Genomic DNA, 22,200 nt, shown 5'->3' with positions numbered 1-22,200 from the left:
TTCGAAAAACGCTTAGGTTAAGTTTCAGAGTTGCTTCTAATGTACCAAAGCTGGACTTAGACATAATTTCACTCTCACAACATTATGGCTGGTTGGAGACAGTCCGAACCACAAGTACCGGGTCCATGGTTCTGGGCGTATACTGGGGGGACGGGGACGACTCCCATTAACCCCTGATTATACCGGGGATACGCTTATCACAATGCCTTTCTGGTCTGTGCTGAAGCAGGGCATTCTGGCAACCAAGTGGCTTGACCTTTATTAGTGAGCCTCGTTACCCCCTCTCGGAACCACAGACTTAGAAATCGCCAGCTCATATACAGTGCATAAAATATATTTATATATATACCCTTATACACCATTGTAATAAAAAATATCACAAAATTCTTCTAAGTCCCTCAGGAAGAGTGAAAGACGCGCACGTTCATTTTCAGAGCTCCTAGACCTTCCTATAAGAAGTTAGACAAAAAGTAGCTTCGAAAAACGCTTAGGTTAAGTTTCAGAGTTGCTTCTAATGTACCAAAGCTGGACTTAGACATAATTTCACTCTCACAACATTATGGCTGGTTGGAGACAGTCCGAACCACAAGTACCGGGTCCATGGTTCTGGGCGTATACTGGAGGGACGGGGACGACTCCCATTAACCCCTGACTATACCGGGGATACGCTTATCACAATGCCTTTCTGGTCTGTGCTGAAGCAGGGCATTCTGGCAGCCAAGTGGCTTGACCTTTATTAGTGATCCTGGTTACCCCCTCTCGGAACCACAGACTTAGAAATCGCAAGCTCATATACAGTGCATAAAATATATTTATATAATATATTTATATATATACCCTTATACAGTACACCATTTTAATAAAAAAAATCACAAAATTCTTCTAAGTCCCTCGGGAAGAGTGAAAGACGCGCACGTTCATTTTCAGAGCTCCTAGATCTTCCTATAAGAAGTTAGCCAAAAAGTAGCTTCGAAAAACGCTTAGGTTAAGTTTCAGAGTTGCTTCTAATGTACCAAAGTTGGACTTAGACATAATTTCACTCTCACAACATTATGGCTGGTTGGAGACAGTCCGAACCACAAGTACCGGGTCCATGGTTCTGGGCGTATACTGGGGGGACGGGGACGACTCCCATTAACCCCTGACTATACCGGGGATACGCTTATCACAATGCCTTTCTGGTCTGTGCTGAAGCAGGGCATTCTGGCAGCCAAGTGGCTTGACCTTTATTAGTGAGCCTGGTTACCCCCTCTCGGAACCACAGACTTAGAAATCACCAGCTCATATACAGTGCATAAAATATATTTATATAATATATTTATATATATACCCTTATACTGTACACCATTTTAATAAAAAATATCACAAAATTCTTCTAAGTCCCTCGGGAAGAGTGAAAGCCGCGCACGTTCATTTTTAGAGCTCCTAGACCTTCCTATAAGAAGTTAGCCAAAAAGTAGCTTCGAAAAACGCTTAGGTTAAGTTTCAGAGTTGCTTCTAATGTACCAAAGCTGGACTTAGACATAATTTCACTCTCACAACATTATGGCTGGTTGGAGACAGTCCGAACCACAAGTACCGGGTCCATGGTTCTGGGCGTATACTGGGGGGACGGGGACGACTCCCATTAACCCCTGACTATACCGGGGATACGCTTATCACAATGCCTTTCTGGTCTGTGCTGAAGAAGGGCATTCTAGCAACCAAGTGGCTTGACCTTTATTAGTGAGCCTCGTTACCCCCTCTCGGAACCACAGACTTAGAAATCGCCAGCTCATATACAGTGCATAAAATATATTTATATATATACCCTTATACCCCATTTTAATAAAAAAAATCACAAAATTCTTCTAAGTCCCTCGGGAAGAGTGAAAGACGCGCACGTTCATTTTCAGAGCTCCTAGATCTTCCTATAAGAAGTTAGCCAAAAAGTAGCTTCGAAAAACGCTTAGGTTAAGTTTCAGAGTTGCTTCTAATGTACCAAAGTTGGACTTAGACATAATTTCACTCTCACAACATTATGGCTGGTTGGAGACAGTCCGAACCACAAGTACCGGGTCCATGGTTCTGGGCGTATACTGGGGGGACGGGGACGACTCCCATTAACCCCTGACTATACCGGGGATACGCTTATCACAATGCCTTTCTGGTCTGTGCTGAAGCAGGGCATTCTGGCAGCCAAGTGGCTTGACCTTTATTAGTGAGCCTGGTTACCCCCTCTCGGAACCACAGACTTAGAAATCGCCAGCTCATATACAGTGCATAAAATATATTTATATAATATATTTATATATATACCCTTATACTGTACACCATTTTAATAAAAAATATCACAAAATTCTTCTAAGTCCCTCGGGAAGAGTGAAAGCCGCGCACGTTCATTTTTAGAGCTCCTAGACCTTCCTATAAGAAGTTAGCCAAAAAGTAGCTTCGAAAAACGCTTAGGTTAAGTTTCAGAGTTGCTTCTAATGTACCAAAGCTGGACTTAGACATAATTTCACTCTCACAACATTATGGCTGGTTGGAGACAGTCCGAACCACAAGTACCGGGTCCATGGTTCTGGCCGTATACTGGGGGGACGGGGACGACTCCCATTAACCCCTGACTATACCGGGGATACGCTTATCACAATGCCTTTCTGGTCTGTGCTGAAGCAGGGCATTCTGGCAGCCAAGTGGCTTGACCTTTATTAGTGAGCCTGGTTACCCCCTCTCGGAACCACAGACTTAGAAATCGCCAGCTCATATACAGTGCATAAAATATATTTATATATATACCCTTATACGCCATTTTAATAAAACATATCACAAAATTCTTCTGAGTCCCTCGTGAAGAGTGAAAGACGCGCACGTTCATTTTCAGATCTCCTAGACCTTCCTATAAGAAGTTAGCCAATAAGTAGCTTCGAAAAACGCTTAGGTTAAGTTTCAGAGTTGCTTCTAATGTACCAAAGCTGGACTTAGACATAATTTCACTCTCACAACATTATGGCTGGTTGGAGAGAGTCCGAACCACAAGTACCGGGTCCATGGTTCTCGGCGTATACTGGGGGGACGGGGACGACTCCCATTAACCCCTGACTATACCGGGGATACGCTCATCACAATGCCTTTCTGGTCTGTGCTGAAGCAGGGCATTCTGGCAGCCAAGTGGCTTGACCTTTATTAGTGAGTCTGGTTACCCCCTCTCGGAACCACAGACTTAGATATCGCCAGCTCATATACAGTGCATAAAATATATTTATATATATACCCTTATACGCCATTTTAATAAAAAATATCACAAAATTCTTCTGAGTCCCTCGGGAAGAGTGAAAGACGCGCACGTTCATTTTAAGATCTCCTAGACCTTCCTATAAGAAGTTAGCCAAAAAGTAGCTTCGAAAAACGCTTAGGTTAAGTTTCAGAGTTGCTTCTAATGTACCAAAGCTGGACTTAGACATAATTTCACTCTCACAACATTATGGCTGGTTGGAGAGAGTCCGAACCACATGTACCGGGTCCATGGTTCTCGGCGTATACTGGGGGGACGGGGACGACTCCCATTAACCCCTGACTATACCGGGGATACGCTCATCACAATGCCTTTCTGGTCTGTGCTGAAGCAGGGCATTCTAGCAGCCAAGTGGCTTGACCTTTATTAGTGAGCCTGGTTACCCCCTCTCGGAACCACAGACTTAGAAATCGCCAGCTCATATAGAGTGCATAAAATATATTTATATATATACCCTTATACACCATTTTAATAAAAAATATCACAAAATTATTCTAAGTCCCTCGGGAAGAGTTAAAGAAACGCACGTTCATTTTCAGAGCTCCTAGACCTTCCTATAAGAAGTTAGCCAAAAAGTAGCTTCGAAAAACGCTTAGGTTAAGTTTCAGAGTTGCTTCTAATGTACCAAAGCTGGACTTAGACATAATTTCACTCTCACAACATTATGGCTGGTTGGAGAGAGTCAGAACCACAAGTACAGGGTCCATGGTTCTGGGCGTATACTGGGGGACGGGGACGACTCCCATTAACCCCTGACTATACCGGGGATACGCTTATCACAATGCCTTTCTGGTCTGTGCTGAAGCAGGGCATTCTGGCAGCCAAGTGGCTTGACCTTTATTAGTGAGCCTGGTAACCCCCTCTCGGAACCACAGACTTATAAATCGCCAGCTCATATACAGTGCATAAAATATATTTATATATATACCCTTATACACCATTTTAATAAAAAATATCACAAAATTCTTCTAAGTCCCTCGGGAAGAGTGAGAGACGCGCACGTTCATTTTCAGAGCTCCTAGACCTTCCTATAAGAAGTTAGCCAAAAAGTAGCTTCGAAAAACGCTTAGGTTAAGTTTCAGAGTTGCTTCTAATGTACCAAAGCTGGACTTAGACATAATTTCACTCTCACAACATTATGGCTGGTTGGAGACAGTCCGAACCACATGTACCAGGTCCATGGTTCTCGGCGTATACTGGGGGGACGGGGACGACTCCCATTAACCCCTGACTATACCGGGGATACGCTCATCACAATGCCTTTCTGGTCTGTGCTGAAGCAGGGCCTTCAGGCAGCCAAGTGGCTTGACCTTTATTAGTGAGCCTGGTTACCCCCTCTCGGAACCACAGACTTAGAAATCGCCAGCTCATATACAGTGCATAAAATATATTTATATATATACCCTTATACGCCATTTTAATAAAAAATATCACAAAATTATTTTAAGTCCCTCGGGAAGAGTGAAAGACGCGCACGTTCATTTTCAGAGCTCCTAGACCTTCCTATAAGAAGTTAGCCAAAAAGTAGCTTCGAAAAACGCTTAGGTTAAGTTTCAGAGTTGCTTCTAATGTACCAAAGCTGGACTTAGACATAATTTCACTCTCACAACATTATGGCTGGTTGGAGAGAGTCCGAACCACATGTACCGGGTCCATGGTTCTCGGCGTATACTGGGGGGACGGGGACGACTCCCATTAACCCCTGACTATACCGGGGATACGCTCATCACAATGCCTTTCTGGTTTGTGCTGAAGCAGGGCATTCTAGCAGCCAAGTGGCTTGACCTTTATTAGTGAGCCTGGTTACCCCCTCTCGGAACCACAGACTTAGAATTTGCCAGCTCATATAGAGTGCATAAAATATATCTATATATATACCCTTATACAACATTTTAATAAAAAATATCACAAAATTCTTCTAAGTCCCTCGGGAAGAGTGAAAGACGCGCACGTTCATTTTCAGAGCTCCTAGACCTTCCTATAAGAAGTTAGCCAAAAAGTAGCTTCGAAAAACGCTTAGGTTAAGTTTCAGAGTTGCTTCTAATGTACCAAAGCTGGACTTAGACATAATTTCACTCTCACAACATTATGGCTGGTTGGAGAGAGTCCGAACCACATGTACCAGGTCCATGGTTCTCGGCGTATACTGGGGGGACGGGGACGACTCCCATTAACCCCTGACTATACCGGGGATACGCTCATCACAATGCCTTTATGGTCTGTGCTGAAGCAGGGCCTTCAGGCAGCCAAGTGGCTTGACCTTTATTAGTGAGCCTGGTTACCCCCTCTCGGAACCACAGACTTAGAAATCGCCAGCTCATATAGAGTGCATAAAATATATTTATATATATACCCTTATACACCATTTTAATAAAAAATATCACAAAATTATTTTAAGTCTCTCGGGAAGAGTGAAAGACGCGCACGTTCATTTTCAGAGCTCCTAGACCTTCCTATAAGAGGTTAGCCAAAAAGTAGCTTCGAAAAACGCTTAGGTTAAGCTTCAGAGTTGCTTCTAATGTACCAAAGCTGGACTTAGACATAATTTCACTCTCACAACATTATGGCTGGTTGGAGACAGTCCGAACCACAAGTACCGGGTCCATGGTTCTGGGCGTACACTGGGGGGACGGGGACGACTCCCATTAACCCCTGACTATACCGGGGATACGCTTATCACAATGCCTTTCTGGTCTGTGCTGAAGCAGGGCATTCTGGCAGCCAAGTGGCTTGACCTTTAATAGTGAGCCTGGTTACCCTCTCTCGGAACCACAGACTTAGAAATCGCCAGCTCATATACTGTGCATAAAATATATTTATATATATACCCTTATACACCATTTTAATAAAAAATATCACAAAATTCTTCTAAGTCCCTCGGGAAGAGTGAAAGACGCGCACGTTCATTTTCAGAGCTCCTAGACCTTCCTATAAGAAGTTAGCCAAAAAGTAGCTTCGAAAAACGCTTAGGTTAAGTTTCAGAGTTGCTTCTAATGTACCAAAGCTGGACTTAGACATAATTTCACTCTCACAACATTATGGCTGGTTGGAGACAGTCCGAAACACAAGTACTGGGTCCATGGTTCTGGGCGTATACTGGGGGGACGGGGACAACTCCCATTAACCCCTGACTATACCGGGGATACGCTTATGACAATGCCTTTGTGGTCTGTGCTGAAGCAGTTCATTCTGGCAGCCAAGTGGCTTGACCTTTATTAGTGAGCCTGGTTACCCCCTCTCGGAACCACAGACTTAGAAATCACCAGCTCATATACAGTGCATAAAATATATTTATATATATACCCTTATACACCATTTTAATAAAAAATATCACAAAATTCTTCTAAGTCCCTCGGGAAGAGTGAAAGACGCGCACGTTCATTTTCAGAGCTCCTAGACCTTCCTATAAGAAGTTAGCCAAAAAGTAGCTTCGAAAAACGCTTAGGTTAAGTTTCAGAGTTGCTTCTAATGTACCAAAGCTGGACTTAGACATAATTTCACTCTCACAACATTATGGCTGGTTGGAGACAGTCCGAACCACAAGTACCGGGTCCATGGTTCTGGGCGTATACTGGGGGGACGGGGACGACTCCCATTAACCCCTGACTATACCGGGGATACGCTTATCACAATGCCTTTCTGGTCTGTGCTGAAGCAGGGCATTCTGGCAGCCAAGTGGCTAAACCTTTATTAGTGAGCCTGGTTACCCCCTCTCGGAACCACAGACTTAGAAATCGCCAGCTCATATACAGTGCATAAAATATATTTATATAATATATTTATATATAAACCCTTATACACCATTTTAATAAAAAATATCACAAAATTCTTCTAAGTCCCTCGGGAAGAGTGAAAGACGCGCACGTTCATTTTCAGAGCTCCTAGACCTTCCTATAAGAAGTTAGCCAAAAAGTAGCTTCGAAAAACGCTTACAGTAGGTTAAGTTTCAGAGTTGCTTCTAATGTTCCAAAGCTGGACTTAGACATAATTTCACTCTCACAACATTATGGCTGGTTGGAGACAGTCCGAACCACAAGTACCGGGTCCATGGTTCTGGGCGTATACTGGGGGGACGGGGACGACTCCCATTAACCCCTGACTATATACCGGGGATACGCTTATCACAATGCCTTTCTGGTCTGTGCTGAAGCAGGGCCTTCAGGCAGCCAAGTGGCTTGACCTTTATTAGTGAGCCTGGTTACCCCCTCTCGGAACCACAGACTTAGAAATCGCCAGCTCATATAGAGTGCATAAAATATATTTATATATATACCCTTATACACCATTTTAATAAAAAATATCACAAAATTATTTTAAGTCTCTCGGGAAGAGTGAAAGACGCGCACGTTCATTTTCAGAGCTCCTAGACCTTCCTATAAGAAGTTAGCCAAAAAGTAGCTTCGAAAAACGCTTAGGTTAAGTTTCAGAGTTGCTTCTAATGTACCAAAGCTGGACTTAGACATAATTTCACTCTCACAACATTATGGCTGGTTGGAGAGAGTCCGAACCACATGTACCAGGTCCATGGTTCTCGGCGTATACTGGGGGGACGGGGACGACTCCCATTAACCCCTGACTATACCGGGGATACGCTCATCACAATGCCTTTATGGTCTGTGCTGAAGCAGGGCCTTCAGGCAGCCAAGTGGCTTGACCTTTATTAGTGAGCCTGGTTACCCCCTCTCGGAACCACAGACTTAGAAATCGCCAGCTCATATAGAGTGCATAAAATATATTTATATATATACCCTTATACACCATTTTAATAAAAAATATCACAAAATTATTTTAAGTCTCTCGGGAAGAGTGAAAGACGCGCACGTTCATTTTCAGAGCTCCTAGACCTTCCTATAAGAGGTTAGCCAAAAAGTAGCTTCGAAAAACGCTTAGGTTAAGCTTCAGAGTTGCTTCTAATGTACCAAAGCTGGACTTAGACATAATTTCACTCTCACAACATTATGGCTGGTTGGAGACAGTCCGAACCACAAGTACCGGGTCCATGGTTCTGGGCGTACACTGGGGGGACGGGGACGACTCCCATTAACCCCTGACTATACCGGGGATACGCTTATCACAATGCCTTTCTGGTCTGTGCTGAAGCAGGGCATTCTGGCAGCCAAGTGGCTTGACCTTTAATAGTGAGCCTGGTTACCCTCTCTCGGAACCACAGACTTAGAAATCGCCAGCTCATATACTGTGCATAAAATATATTTATATATATACCCTTATACACCATTTTAATAAAAAATATCACAAAATTCTTCTAAGTCCCTCGGGAAGAGTGAAAGACGCGCACGTTCATTTTCAGAGCTCCTAGACCTTCCTATAAGAAGTTAGCCAAAAAGTAGCTTCGAAAAACGCTTAGGTTAAGTTTCAGAGTTGCTTCTAATGTACCAAAGCTGGACTTAGACATAATTTCACTCTCACAACATTATGGCTGGTTGGAGACAGTCCGAAACACAAGTACTGGGTCCATGGTTCTGGGCGTATACTGGGGGGACGGGGACAACTCCCATTAACCCCTGACTATACCGGGGATACGCTTATGACAATGCCTTTGTGGTCTGTGCTGAAGCAGTTCATTCTGGCAGCCAAGTGGCTTGACCTTTATTAGTGAGCCTGGTTACCCCCTCTCGGAACCACAGACTTAGAAATCACCAGCTCATATACAGTGCATAAAATATATTTATATATATACCCTTATACACCATTTTAATAAAAAATATCACAAAATTCTTCTAAGTCCCTCGGGAAGAGTGAAAGACGCGCACGTTCATTTTCAGAGCTCCTAGACCTTCCTATAAGAAGTTAGCCAAAAAGTAGCTTCGAAAAACGCTTAGGTTAAGTTTCAGAGTTGCTTCTAATGTACCAAAGCTGGACTTAGACATAATTTCACTCTCACAACATTATGGCTGGTTGGAGACAGTCCGAACCACAAGTACCGGGTCCATGGTTCTGGGCGTATACTGGGGGGACGGGGACGACTCCCATTAACCCCTGACTATACCGGGGATACGCTTATCACAATGCCTTTCTGGTCTGTGCTGAAGCAGGGCATTCTGGCAGCCAAGTGGCTAAACCTTTATTAGTGAGCCTGGTTACCCCCTCTCGGAACCACAGACTTAGAAATCGCCAGCTCATATACAGTGCATAAAATATATTTATATAATATATTTATATATAAACCCTTATACACCATTTTAATAAAAAATATCACAAAATTCTTCTAAGTCCCTCGGGAAGAGTGAAAGACGCGCACGTTCATTTTCAGAGCTCCTAGACCTTCCTATAAGAAGTTAGCCAAAAAGTAGCTTCGAAAAACGCTTAGGTTAAGTTTCAGAGTTGCTTCTAATGTTCCAAAGCTGGACTTAGACATAATTTCACTCTCACAACATTATGGCTGGTTGGAGACAGTCCGAACCACAAGTACCGGGTCCATGGTTCTGGGCGTATACTGGGGGGACGGGGACGACTCCCATTAACCCCTGACTATATACCGGGGATACGCTTATCACAATGCCTTTCTGGTCTGTGCTGAAGCAGGGCCTTCAGGCAGCCAAGTGGCTTGACCTTTATTAGTGAGCCTGGTTACCCCCTCTCGGAACCACAGACTTAGAAATCGCCAGCTCATATAGAGTGCATAAAATATATTTATATATATACCCTTATACACCATTTTAATAAAAAATATCACAAAATTATTTTAAGTCTCTCGGGAAGAGTGAAAGACGCGCACGTTCATTTTCAGAGCTCCTAGACCTTCCTATAAGAGGTTAGCCAAAAAGTAGCTTCGAAAAACGCTTAGGTTAAGCTTCAGAGTTGCTTCTAATGTACCAAAGCTGGACTTAGACATAATTTCACTCTCACAACATTATGGCTGGTTGGAGACAGTCCGAACCACAAGTACCGGGTCCATGGTTCTGGGCGTACACTGGGGGGACGGGGACGACTCCCATTAACCCCTGACTATACCGGGGATACGCTTATCACAATGCCTTTGTGGTCTGTGCTGAAGCAGTTCATTCTGGCAGCCAAGTGGCTTGACCTTTATTAGTGAGCCTGGTTACCCCCTCTCGGAACCACAGACTTAGAAATCACCAGCTCATATACAGTGCATAAAATATATTTATATATATACCCTTATACACCATTTTAATAAAAAATATCACAAAATTATTTTAAGTCTCTCGGGAAGAGTGAAAGACGCGCACGTTCATTTTCAGAGCTCCTAGACCTTCCTATAAGAAGTTAGCCAAAAAGTAGCTTCGAAAAACGCTTAGGTTAAGTTTCAGAGTTGCTTCTAATGTACCAAAGCTGGACTTAGACATAATTTCACTCTCACAACATTATGGCTGGTTGGAGAGAGTCCGAACCACATGTACCAGGTCCATGGTTCTCGGCGTATACTGGGGGGACGGGGACGACTCCCATTAACCCCTGACTATACCGGGGATACGCTCATCACAATGCCTTTATGGTCTGTGCTGAAGCAGGGCCTTCAGGCAGCCAAGTGGCTTGACCTTTATTAGTGAGCCTGGTTACCCCCTCTCGGAACCACAGACTTAGAAATCGCCAGCTCATATAGAGTGCATAAAATATATTTATATATATACCCTTATACACCATTTTAATAAAAAATATCACAAAATTATTTTAAGTCTCTCGGGAAGAGTGAAAGACGCGCACGTTCATTTTCAGAGCTCCTAGACCTTCCTATAAGAGGTTAGCCAAAAAGTAGCTTCGAAAAACGCTTAGGTTAAGCTTCAGAGTTGCTTCTAATGTACCAAAGCTGGACTTAGACATAATTTCACTCTCACAACATTATGGCTGGTTGGAGACAGTCCGAACCACAAGTACCGGGTCCATGGTTCTGGGCGTACACTGGGGGGACGGGGACGACTCCCATTAACCCCTGACTATACCGGGGATACGCTTATCACAATGCCTTTCTGGTCTGTGCTGAAGCAGGGCATTCTGGCAGCCAAGTGGCTTGACCTTTAATAGTGAGCCTGGTTACCCTCTCTCGGAACCACAGACTTAGAAATCGCCAGCTCATATACTGTGCATAAAATATATTTATATATATACCCTTATACACCATTTTAATAAAAAATATCACAAAATTCTTCTAAGTCCCTCGGGAAGAGTGAAAGACGCGCACGTTCATTTTCAGAGCTCCTAGACCTTCCTATAAGAAGTTAGCCAAAAAGTAGCTTCGAAAAACGCTTAGGTTAAGTTTCAGAGTTGCTTCTAATGTACCAAAGCTGGACTTAGACATAATTTCACTCTCACAACATTATGGCTGGTTGGAGACAGTCCGAAACACAAGTACTGGGTCCATGGTTCTGGGCGTATACTGGGGGGACGGGGACAACTCCCATTAACCCCTGACTATACCGGGGATACGCTTATGACAATGCCTTTGTGGTCTGTGCTGAAGCAGTTCATTCTGGCAGCCAAGTGGCTTGACCTTTATTAGTGAGCCTGGTTACCCCCTCTCGGAACCACAGACTTAGAAATCACCAGCTCATATACAGTGCTTAAAATATATTTATATATATACCCTTATACACCATTTTAATAAAAAATATCACAAAATTCTTCTAAGTCCCTCGGGAAGAGTGAAAGACGCGCACGTTCATTTTCAGAGCTCCTAGACCTTCCTATAAGAAGTTAGCCAAAAAGTAGCTTCGAAAAACGCTTAGGTTAAGTTTCAGAGTTGCTTCTAATGTACCAAAGCTTGACTTAGACATAATTTCACTCTCACAACATTATGGCTGGTTGGAGACAGTCCGAACCACAAGTACCGGGTCCATGGTTCTGGGCGTATACTGGGGGGACGGGGACGACTCCCATTAACCCCTGACTATACCGGGGATACGCTTATCACAATGCCTTTCTGGTCTGTGCTGAAGCAGGGCATTCTGGCAGCCAAGTGGCTAAACCTTTATTAGTGAGCCTGGTTACCCCCTCTCGGAACCACAGACTTAGAAATCGCCAGCTCATATACAGTGCATAAAATATATTTATATAATATATTTATATATAAACCCTTATACACCATTTTAATAAAAAATATCACAAAATTCTTCTAAGTCCCTCGGGAAGAGTGAAAGACGCGCACGTTCATTTTCAGAGCTCCTAGACCTTCCTATAAGAAGTTAGCCAAAAAGTATCTTCGAAAAACGCTTAGGTTAAGTTTCAGAGTTGCTTCTAATGTTCCAAAGCTGGACTTAGACATAATTTCACTCTCACAACATTATGGCTGGTTGGAGACAGTCCGAACCACAAGTACCGGGTCCATGGTTCTGGGCGTATACTGGGGGGACGGGGACGACTCCCATTAACCCCTGACTATATACCGGGGATACGCTTATCACAATGCCTTTCTGGTCTGTGCTGAAGCAGGGCCTTCAGGCAGCCAAGTGGCTTGACCTTTATTAGTGAGCCTGGTTACCCCCTCTCGGAACCACAGACTTAGAAATCGCCAGCTCATATAGAGTGCATAAAATATATTTATATATATACCCTTATACACCATTTTAATAAAAAATATCACAAAATTCTTCTAAGTCCCTCGGGAAGAGTGAAAGACGCGCACGTTCATTTTCAGAGCTCCTAGACCTTCCTATAAGAAGTTAGCCAAAAAGTAGCTTCGAAAAACGCTTAGGTTAAGTTTCAGAGTTGCTTCTAATGTACCAAAGCTGGACTTAGACATAATTTCACTCTCACAACATTATGGCTGGTTGGAGACAGTCCGAACCACAAGTACCGGGTCCATGGTTCTGGGCGTATACTGGGGGGACGGGGACGACTCCCATTAACCCCTGACTATACCGGGGATACGCTTATCACAATGCCTTTCTGGTCTGTGCTGAAGCAGGGCATTCTGGCAGCCAAATGGCTAAACCTTTATTAGTGAGCCTGGTTACCCCCTCTCGGAACCACAGACTTAGAAATCGCCAGCTCATATACAGTGCATAAAATATATTTATATAATATATTTATATATAAACCCTTATACACCATTTTAATAAAAAATATCACAAAATTCTTCTAAGTCCCTCGGGAAGAGTGAAAGACGCGCACGTTCATTTTCAGAGCTCCTAGACCTTCCTATAAGAAGTTAGCCAAAAAGTAGCTTCGAAAAACGCTTAGGTTAAGTTTCAGAGTTGCTTCTAATGTACCAAAGCTTGACTTAGACATAATTTCACTCTCACAACATTATGGCTGGTTGGAGACAGTCCGAACCACAAGTACCGGGTCCATGGTTCTGGGCGTATACTGGGGGGACGGGGACGACTCCCATTAACCCCTGACTATACCGGGGATACGCTTATCACAATGCCTTTCTGGTCTGTGCTGAAGCAGGGCATTCTGGCAGCCAAGTGGCTAAACCTTTATTAGTGAGCCTGGTTACCCCCTCTCGGAACCACAGACTTAGAAATCGCCAGCTCATATACAGTGCATAAAATATATTTATATAATATATTTATATATAAACCCTTATACACCATTTTAATAAAAAATATCACAAAATTCTTCTAAGTCCCTCGGGAAGAGTGAAAGACGCGCACGTTCATTTTCAGAGCTCCTAGACCTTCCTATAAGAAGTTAGCCAAAAAGTAGCTTCGAAAAACGCTTAGGTTAAGTTTCAGAGTTGCTTCTAATGTTCCAAAGCTGGACTTAGACATAATTTCACTCTCACAACATTATGGCTGGTTGGAGACAGTCCGAACCACAAGTACCGGGTCCATGGTTCTGGGCGTATACTGGGGGGACGGGGACGACTCCCATTAACCCCTGACTATATACCGGGGATACGCTTATCACAATGCCTTTCTGGTCTGTGCTGAAGCAGGGCCTTCAGGCAGCCAAGTGGCTTGACCTTTATTAGTGAGCCTGGTTACCCCCTCTCGGAACCACAGACTTAGAAATCGCCAGCTCATATAGAGTGCATAAAATATATTTATATATATACCCTTATACACCATTTTAATAAAAAATATCACAAAATTATTTTAAGTCTCTCGGGAAGAGTGAAAGACGCGCACGTTCATTTTCAGAGCTCCTAGACCTTCCTATAAGAGGTTAGCCAAAAAGTAGCTTCGAAAAACGCTTAGGTTAAGCTTCAGAGTTGCTTCTAATGTACCAAAGCTGGACTTAGACATAATTTCACTCTCACAACATTATGGCTGGTTGGAGACAGTCCGAACCACAAGTACCGGGTCCATGGTTCTGGGCGTACACTGGGGGGACGGGGACGACTCCCATTAACCCCTGACTATACCGGGGATACGCTTATCACAATGCCTTTCTGGTCTGTGCTGAAGCAGGGCATTCTGGCAGCCAAGTGGCTTGACCTTTAATAGTGAGCCTGGTTACCCTCTCTCGGAACCACAGACTTAGAAATCGCCAGCTCATATACTGTGCATAAAATATATTTATATATATACCCTTATACACCATTTTAATAAAAAATATCACAAAATTCTTCTAAGTCCCTCGGGAAGAGTGAAAGACGCGCACGTTCATTTTCAGAGCTCCTAGACCTTCCTATAAGAAGTTAGCCAAAAAGTAGCTTCGAAAAACGCTTAGGTTAAGTTTCAGAGTTGCTTCTAATGTACCAAAGCTGGACTTAGACATAATTTCACTCTCACAACATTATGGCTGGTTGGAGACAGTCCGAAACACAAGTACTGGGTCCATGGTTCTGGGCGTATACTGGGGGGACGGGGACAACTCCCATTAACCCCTGACTATACCGGGGATACGCTTATGACAATGCCTTTGTGGTCTGTGCTGAAGCAGTTCATTCTGGCAGCCAAGTGGCTTGACCTTTATTAGTGAGCCTGGTTACCCCCTCTCGGAACCACAGACTTAGAAATCACCAGCTCATATACAGTGCATAAAATATATTTATATATATACCCTTATACACCATTTTAATAAAAAATATCACAAAATTCTTCTAAGTCCCTCGGGAAGAGTGAAAGACGCGCACGTTCATTTTCAGAGCTCCTAGACCTTCCTATAAGAAGTTAGCCAAAAAGTAGCTTCGAAAAACGCTTAGGTTAAGTTTCAGAGTTGCTTCTAATGTACCAAAGCTGGACTTAGACATAATTTCACTCTCACAACATTATGGCTGGTTGGAGACAGTCCGAACCACAAGTACCGGGTCCATGGTTCTGGGCGTATACTGGGGGGACGGGGACGACTCCCATTAACCCCTGACTATATACCGGGGATACGCTTATCACAATGCCTTTCTGGTCTGTGCTGAAGCAGGGCCTTCAGGCAGCCAAGTGGCTTGACCTTTATTAGTGAGCCTGGTTACCCCCTCTCGGAACCACAGACTTAGAAATCGCCAGCTCATATAGAGTGCATAAAATATATTTATATATATACCCTTATACACCATTTTAATAAAAAATATCACAAAATTATTTTAAGTCTCTCGGGAAGAGTGAAAGACGCGCACGTTCATTTTCAGAGCTCCTAGACCTTCCTATAAGAGGTTAGCCAAAAAGTAGCTTCGAAAAACGCTTAGGTTAAGCTTCAGAGTTGCTTCTAATGTACCAAAGCTGGACTTAGACATAATTTCACTCTCACAACATTATGGCTGGTTGGAGACAGTCCGAACCACAAGTACCGGGTCCATGGTTCTGGGCGTACACTGGGGGGACGGGGACGACTCCCATTAACCCCTGACTATACCGGGGATACGCTTATCACAATGCCTTTGTGGTCTGTGCTGAAGCAGTTCATTCTGGCAGCCAAGTGGCTTGACCTTTATTAGTGAGCCTGGTTACCCCCTCTCGGAACCACAGACTTAGAAATCACCAGCTCATATACAGTGCATAAAATATATTTATATATATACCCTTATACACCATTTTAATAAAAAATATCACAAAATTCTTCTAAGTCCCTCGGGAAGAGTGAAAGACGCGCACGTTCATTTTCAGAGCTCCTAGACCTTCCTATAAGAAGTTAGCCAAAAAGTAGCTTCGAAAAACGCTTAGGTTAAGTTTCAGAGTTGCTTCTAATGTACCAAAGCTGGACTTAGACATAATTTCACTCTCACAACATTATGGCTGGTTGGAGACAGTCCGAACCACAAGTACCGGGTCCATGGTTCTGGGCGTATACTGGGGGGACGGGGACGACTCCCATTAACCCCTGACTATACCGGGGATACGCTTATCACAATGCCTTTCTGGTCTGTGCTGAAGCAGGGCATTCTGGCAGCCAAATGGCTAAACCTTTATTAGTGAGCCTGGTTACCCCCTCTCGGAACCACAGACTTAGAAATCGCCAGCTCATATACAGTGCATAAAATATATTTATATAATATATTTATATATAAACCCTTATACACCATTTTAATAAAAAATATCACAAAATTCTTCTAAGTCCCTCGGGAAGAGTGAAAGACGCGCACGTTCATTTTCAGAGCTCCTAGACCTTCCTATAAGAAGTTAGCCAAAAAGTAGCTTCGAAAAACGCTTAGGTTAAGTTTCAGAGTTGCTTCTAATGTACCAAAGCTTGACTTAGACATAATTTCACTCTCACAACATTATGGCTGGTTGGAGACAGTCCGAACCACAAGTACCGGGTCCATGGTTCTGGGCGTATACTGGGGGGACGGGGACGACTCCCATTAACCCCTGACTATACCGGGGATACGCTTATCACAATGCCTTTCTGGTCTGTGCTGAAGCAGGGCATTCTGGCAGCCAAGTGGCTAAACCTTTATTAGTGAGCCTGGTTACCCCCTCTCGGAACCACAGACTTAGAAATCGCCAGCTCATATACAGTGCATAAAATATATTTATATAATATATTTATATATAAACCCTTATACACCATTTTAATAAAAAATATCACAAAATTCTTCTAAGTCCCTCGGGAAGAGTGAAAGACGCGCACGTTCATTTTCAGAGCTCCTAGACCTTCCTATAAGAAGTTAGCCAAAAAGTAGCTTCGAAAAACGCTTAGGTTAAGTTTCAGAGTTGCTTCTAATGTTCCAAAGCTGGACTTAGACATAATTTCACTCTCACAACATTATGGCTGGTTGGAGACAGTCCGAACCACAAGTACCGGGTCCATGGTTCTGGGCGTATACTGGGGGGACGGGGACGACTCCCATTAACCCCTGACTATATACCGGGGATACGCTTATCACAATGCCTTTCTGGTCTGTGCTGAAGCAGGGCCTTCAGGCAGCCAAGTGGCTTGACCTTTATTAGTGAGCCTGGTTACCCCCTCTCGGAACCACAGACTTAGAAATCGCCAGCTCATATAGAGTGCATAAAATATATTTATATATATACCCTTATACACCATTTTAATAAAAAATATCACAAAATTATTTTAAGTCTCTCGGGAAGAGTGAAAGACGCGCACGTTCATTTTCAGAGCTCCTAGACCTTCCTATAAGAGGTTAGCCAAAAAGTAGCTTCGAAAAACGCTTAGGTTAAGCTTCAGAGTTGCTTCTAATGTACCAAAGCTGGACTTAGACATAATTTCACTCTCACAACATTATGGCTGGTTGGAGACAGTCCGAACCACAAGTACCGGGTCCATGGTTCTGGGCGTACACTGGGGGGACGGGGACGACTCCCATTAACCCCTGACTATACCGGGGATACGCTTATCACAATGCCTTTCTGGTCTGTGCTGAAGCAGGGCATTCTGGCAGCCAAGTGGCTTGACCTTTAATAGTGAGCCTGGTTACCCTCTCTCGGAACCACAGACTTAGAAATCGCCAGCTCATATACTGTGCATAAAATATATTTATATATATACCCTTATACACCATTTTAATAAAAAATATCACAAAATTCTTCTAAGTCCCTCGGGAAGAGTGAAAGACGCGCACGTTCATTTTCAGAGCTCCTAGACCTTCCTATAAGAAGTTAGCCAAAAAGTAGCTTCGAAAAACGCTTAGGTTAAGTTTCAGAGTTGCTTCTAATGTACCAAAGCTGGACTTAGACATAATTTCACTCTCACAACATTATGGCTGGTTGGAGACAGTCCGAAACACAAGTACTGGGTCCATGGTTCTGGGCGTATACTGGGGGGACGGGGACAACTCCCATTAACCCCTGACTATACCGGGGATACGCTTATGACAATGCCTTTGTGGTCTGTGCTGAAGCAGTTCATTCTGGCAGCCAAGTGGCTTGACCTTTATTAGTGAGCCTGGTTACCCCCTCTCGGAACCACAGACTTAGAAATCACCAGCTCATATACAGTGCATAAAATATATTTATATATATACCCTTATACACCATTTTAATAAAAAATATCACAAAATTCTTCTAAGTCCCTCGGGAAGAGTGAAAGACGCGCACGTTCATTTTCAGAGCTCCTAGACCTTCCTATAAGAAGTTAGCCAAAAAGTAGCTTCGAAAAACGCTTAGGTTAAGTTTCAGAGTTGCTTCTAATGTACCAAAGCTGGACTTAGACATAATTTCACTCTCACAACATTATGGCTGGTTGGAGACAGTCCGAACCACAAGTACCGGGTCCATGGTTCTGGGCGTATACTGGGGGGACGGGGACGACTCCCATTAACCCCTGACTATACCGGGGATACGCTTATCACAATGCCTTTCTGGTCTGTGCTGAAGCAGGGCATTCTGGCAGCCAAGTGGCTAAACCTTTATTAGTGAGCCTGGTTACCCCCTCTCGGAACCACAGACTTAGAAATCGCCAGCTCATATACAGTGCATAAAATATATTTATATAATATATTTATATATAAACCCTTATACACCATTTTAATAAAAAATATCACAAAATTCTTCTAAGTCCCTCGGGAAGAGTGAAAGACGCGCACGTTCATTTTCAGAGCTCCTAGACCTTCCTATAAGAAGTTAGCCAAAAAGTAGCTTCGAAAAACGCTTAGGTTAAGTTTCAGAGTTGCTTCTAATGTTCCAAAGCTGGACTTAGACATAATTTCACTCTCACAACATTATGGCTGGTTGGAGACAGTCCGAACCACAAGTACCGGGTCCATGGTTCTGGGCGTATACTGGGGGGACGGGGACGACTCCCATTAACCCCTGACTATATACCGGGGATACGCTTATCACAATGCCTTTCTGGTCTGTGCTGAAGCAGGGCCTTCAGGCAGCCAAGTGGCTTGACCTTTATTAGTGAGCCTGGTTACCCCCTCTCGGAACCACAGACTTAGAAATCGCCAGCTCATATAGAGTGCATAAAATATATTTATATATATACCCTTATACACCATTTTAATAAAAAATATCACAAAATTATTTTAAGTCTCTCGGGAAGAGTGAAAGACGCGCACGTTCATTTTCAGAGCTCCTAGACCTTCCTATAAGAGGTTAGCCAAAAAGTAGCTTCGAAAAACGCTTAGGTTAAGCTTCAGAGTTGCTTCTAATGTACCAAAGCTGGACTTAGACATAATTTCACTCTCACAACATTATGGCTGGTTGGAGACAGTCCGAACCACAAGTACCGGGTCCATGGTTCTGGGCGTACACTGGGGGGACGGGGACGACTCCCATTAACCCCTGACTATACCGGGGATACGCTTATCACAATGCCTTTGTGGTCTGTGCTGAAGCAGTTCATTCTGGCAGCCAAGTGGCTTGACCTTTATTAGTGAGCCTGGTTACCCCCTCTCGGAACCACAGACTTAGAAATCACCAGCTCATATACAGTGCATAAAATATATTTATATATATACCCTTATACACCATTTTAATAAAAAATATCACAAAATTATTTTAAGTCTCTCGGGAAGAGTGAAAGACGCGCACGTTCATTTTCAGAGCTCCTAGACCTTCCTATAAGAAGTTAGCCAAAAAGTAGCTTCGAAAAACGCTTAGGTTAAGTTTCAGAGTTGCTTCTAATGTACCAAAGCTGGACTTAGACATAATTTCACTCTCACAACATTATGGCTGGTTGGAGAGAGTCCGAACCACATGTACCAGGTCCATGGTTCTCGGCGTATACTGGGGGGACGGGGACGACTCCCATTAACCCCTGACTATACCGGGGATACGCTCATCACAATGCCTTTATGGTCTGTGCTGAAGCAGGGCCTTCAGGCAGCCAAGTGGCTTGACCTTTATTAGTGAGCCTGGTTACCCCCTCTCGGAACCACAGACTTAGAAATCGCCAGCTCATATAGAGTGCATAAAATATATTTATATATATACCCTTATACACCATTTTAATAAAAAATATCACAAAATTATTTTAAGTCTCTCGGGAAGAGTGAAAGACGCGCACGTTCATTTTCAGAGCTCCTAGACCTTCCTATAAGAGGTTAGCCAAAAAGTAGCTTCGAAAAACGCTTAGGTTAAGCTTCAGAGTTGCTTCTAATGTACCAAAGCTGGACTTAGACATAATTTCACTCTCACAACATTATGGCTGGTTGGAGACAGTCCGAACCACAAGTACCGGGTCCATGGTTCTGGGCGTACACTGGGGGGACGGGGACGACTCCCATTAACCCCTGACTATACCGGGGATACGCTTATCACAATGCCTTTCTGGTCTGTGCTGAAGCAGGGCATTCTGGCAGCCAAGTGGCTTGACCTTTAATAGTGAGCCTGGTTACCCTCTCTCGGAACCACAGACTTAGAAATCGCCAGCTCATATACTGTGCATAAAATATATTTATATATATACCCTTATACACCATTTTAATAAAAAATATCACAAAATTCTTCTAAGTCCCTCGGGAAGAGTGAAAGACGCGCACGTTCATTTTCAGAGCTCCTAGACCTTCCTATAAGAAGTTAGCCAAAAAGTAGCTTCGAAAAACGCTTAGGTTAAGTTTCAGAGTTGCTTCTAATGTACCAAAGCTGGACTTAGACATAATTTCACTCTCACAACATTATGGCTGGTTGGAGACAGTCCGAAACACAAGTACTGGGTCCATGGTTCTGGGCGTATACTGGGGGGACGGGGACAACTCCCATTAACCCCTGACTATACCGGGGATACGCTTATGACAATGCCTTTGTGGTCTGTGCTGAAGCAGTTCATTCTGGCAGCCAAGTGGCTTGACCTTTATTAGTGAGCCTGGTTACCCCCTCTCGGAACCACAGACTTAGAAATCACCAGCTCATATACAGTGCTTAAAATATATTTATATATATACCCTTATACACCATTTTAATAAAAAATATCACAAAATTCTTCTAAGTCCCTCGGGAAGAGTGAAAGACGCGCACGTTCATTTTCAGAGCTCCTAGACCTTCCTATAAGAAGTTAGCCAAAAAGTAGCTTCGAAAAACGCTTAGGTTAAGTTTCAGAGTTGCTTCTAATGTACCAAAGCTTGACTTAGACATAATTTCACTCTCACAACATTATGGCTGGTTGGAGACAGTCCGAACCACAAGTACCGGGTCCATGGTTCTGGGCGTATACTGGGGGGACGGGGACGACTCCCATTAACCCCTGACTATACCGGGGATACGCTTATCACAATGCCTTTCTGGTCTGTGCTGAAGCAGGGCATTCTGGCAGCCAAGTGGCTAAACCTTTATTAGTGAGCCTGGTTACCCCCTCTCGGAACCACAGACTTAGAAATCGCCAGCTCATATACAGTGCATAAAATATATTTATATAATATATTTATATATAAACCCTTATACACCATTTTAATAAAAAATATCACAAAATTCTTCTAAGTCCCTCGGGAAGAGTGAAAGACGCGCACGTTCATTTTCAGAGCTCCTAGACCTTCCTATAAGAAGTTAGCCAAAAAGTAGCTTCGAAAAACGCTTAGGTTAAGTTTCAGAGTTGCTTCTAATGTTCCAAAGCTGGACTTAGACATAATTTCACTCTCACAACATTATGGCTGGTTGGAGACAGTCCGAACCACAAGTACCGGGTCCATGGTTCTGGGCGTATACTGGGGGGACGGGGACGAC

Source organism: Ascaphus truei, chromosome 1, assembly GCF_040206685.1.
Source record: "Ascaphus truei isolate aAscTru1 chromosome 1, aAscTru1.hap1, whole genome shotgun sequence".
NCBI classification, from domain to species: domain Eukaryota; kingdom Metazoa; phylum Chordata; class Amphibia; order Anura; family Ascaphidae; genus Ascaphus; species Ascaphus truei.
This window is presented reverse-complemented; position numbering follows the sequence as displayed.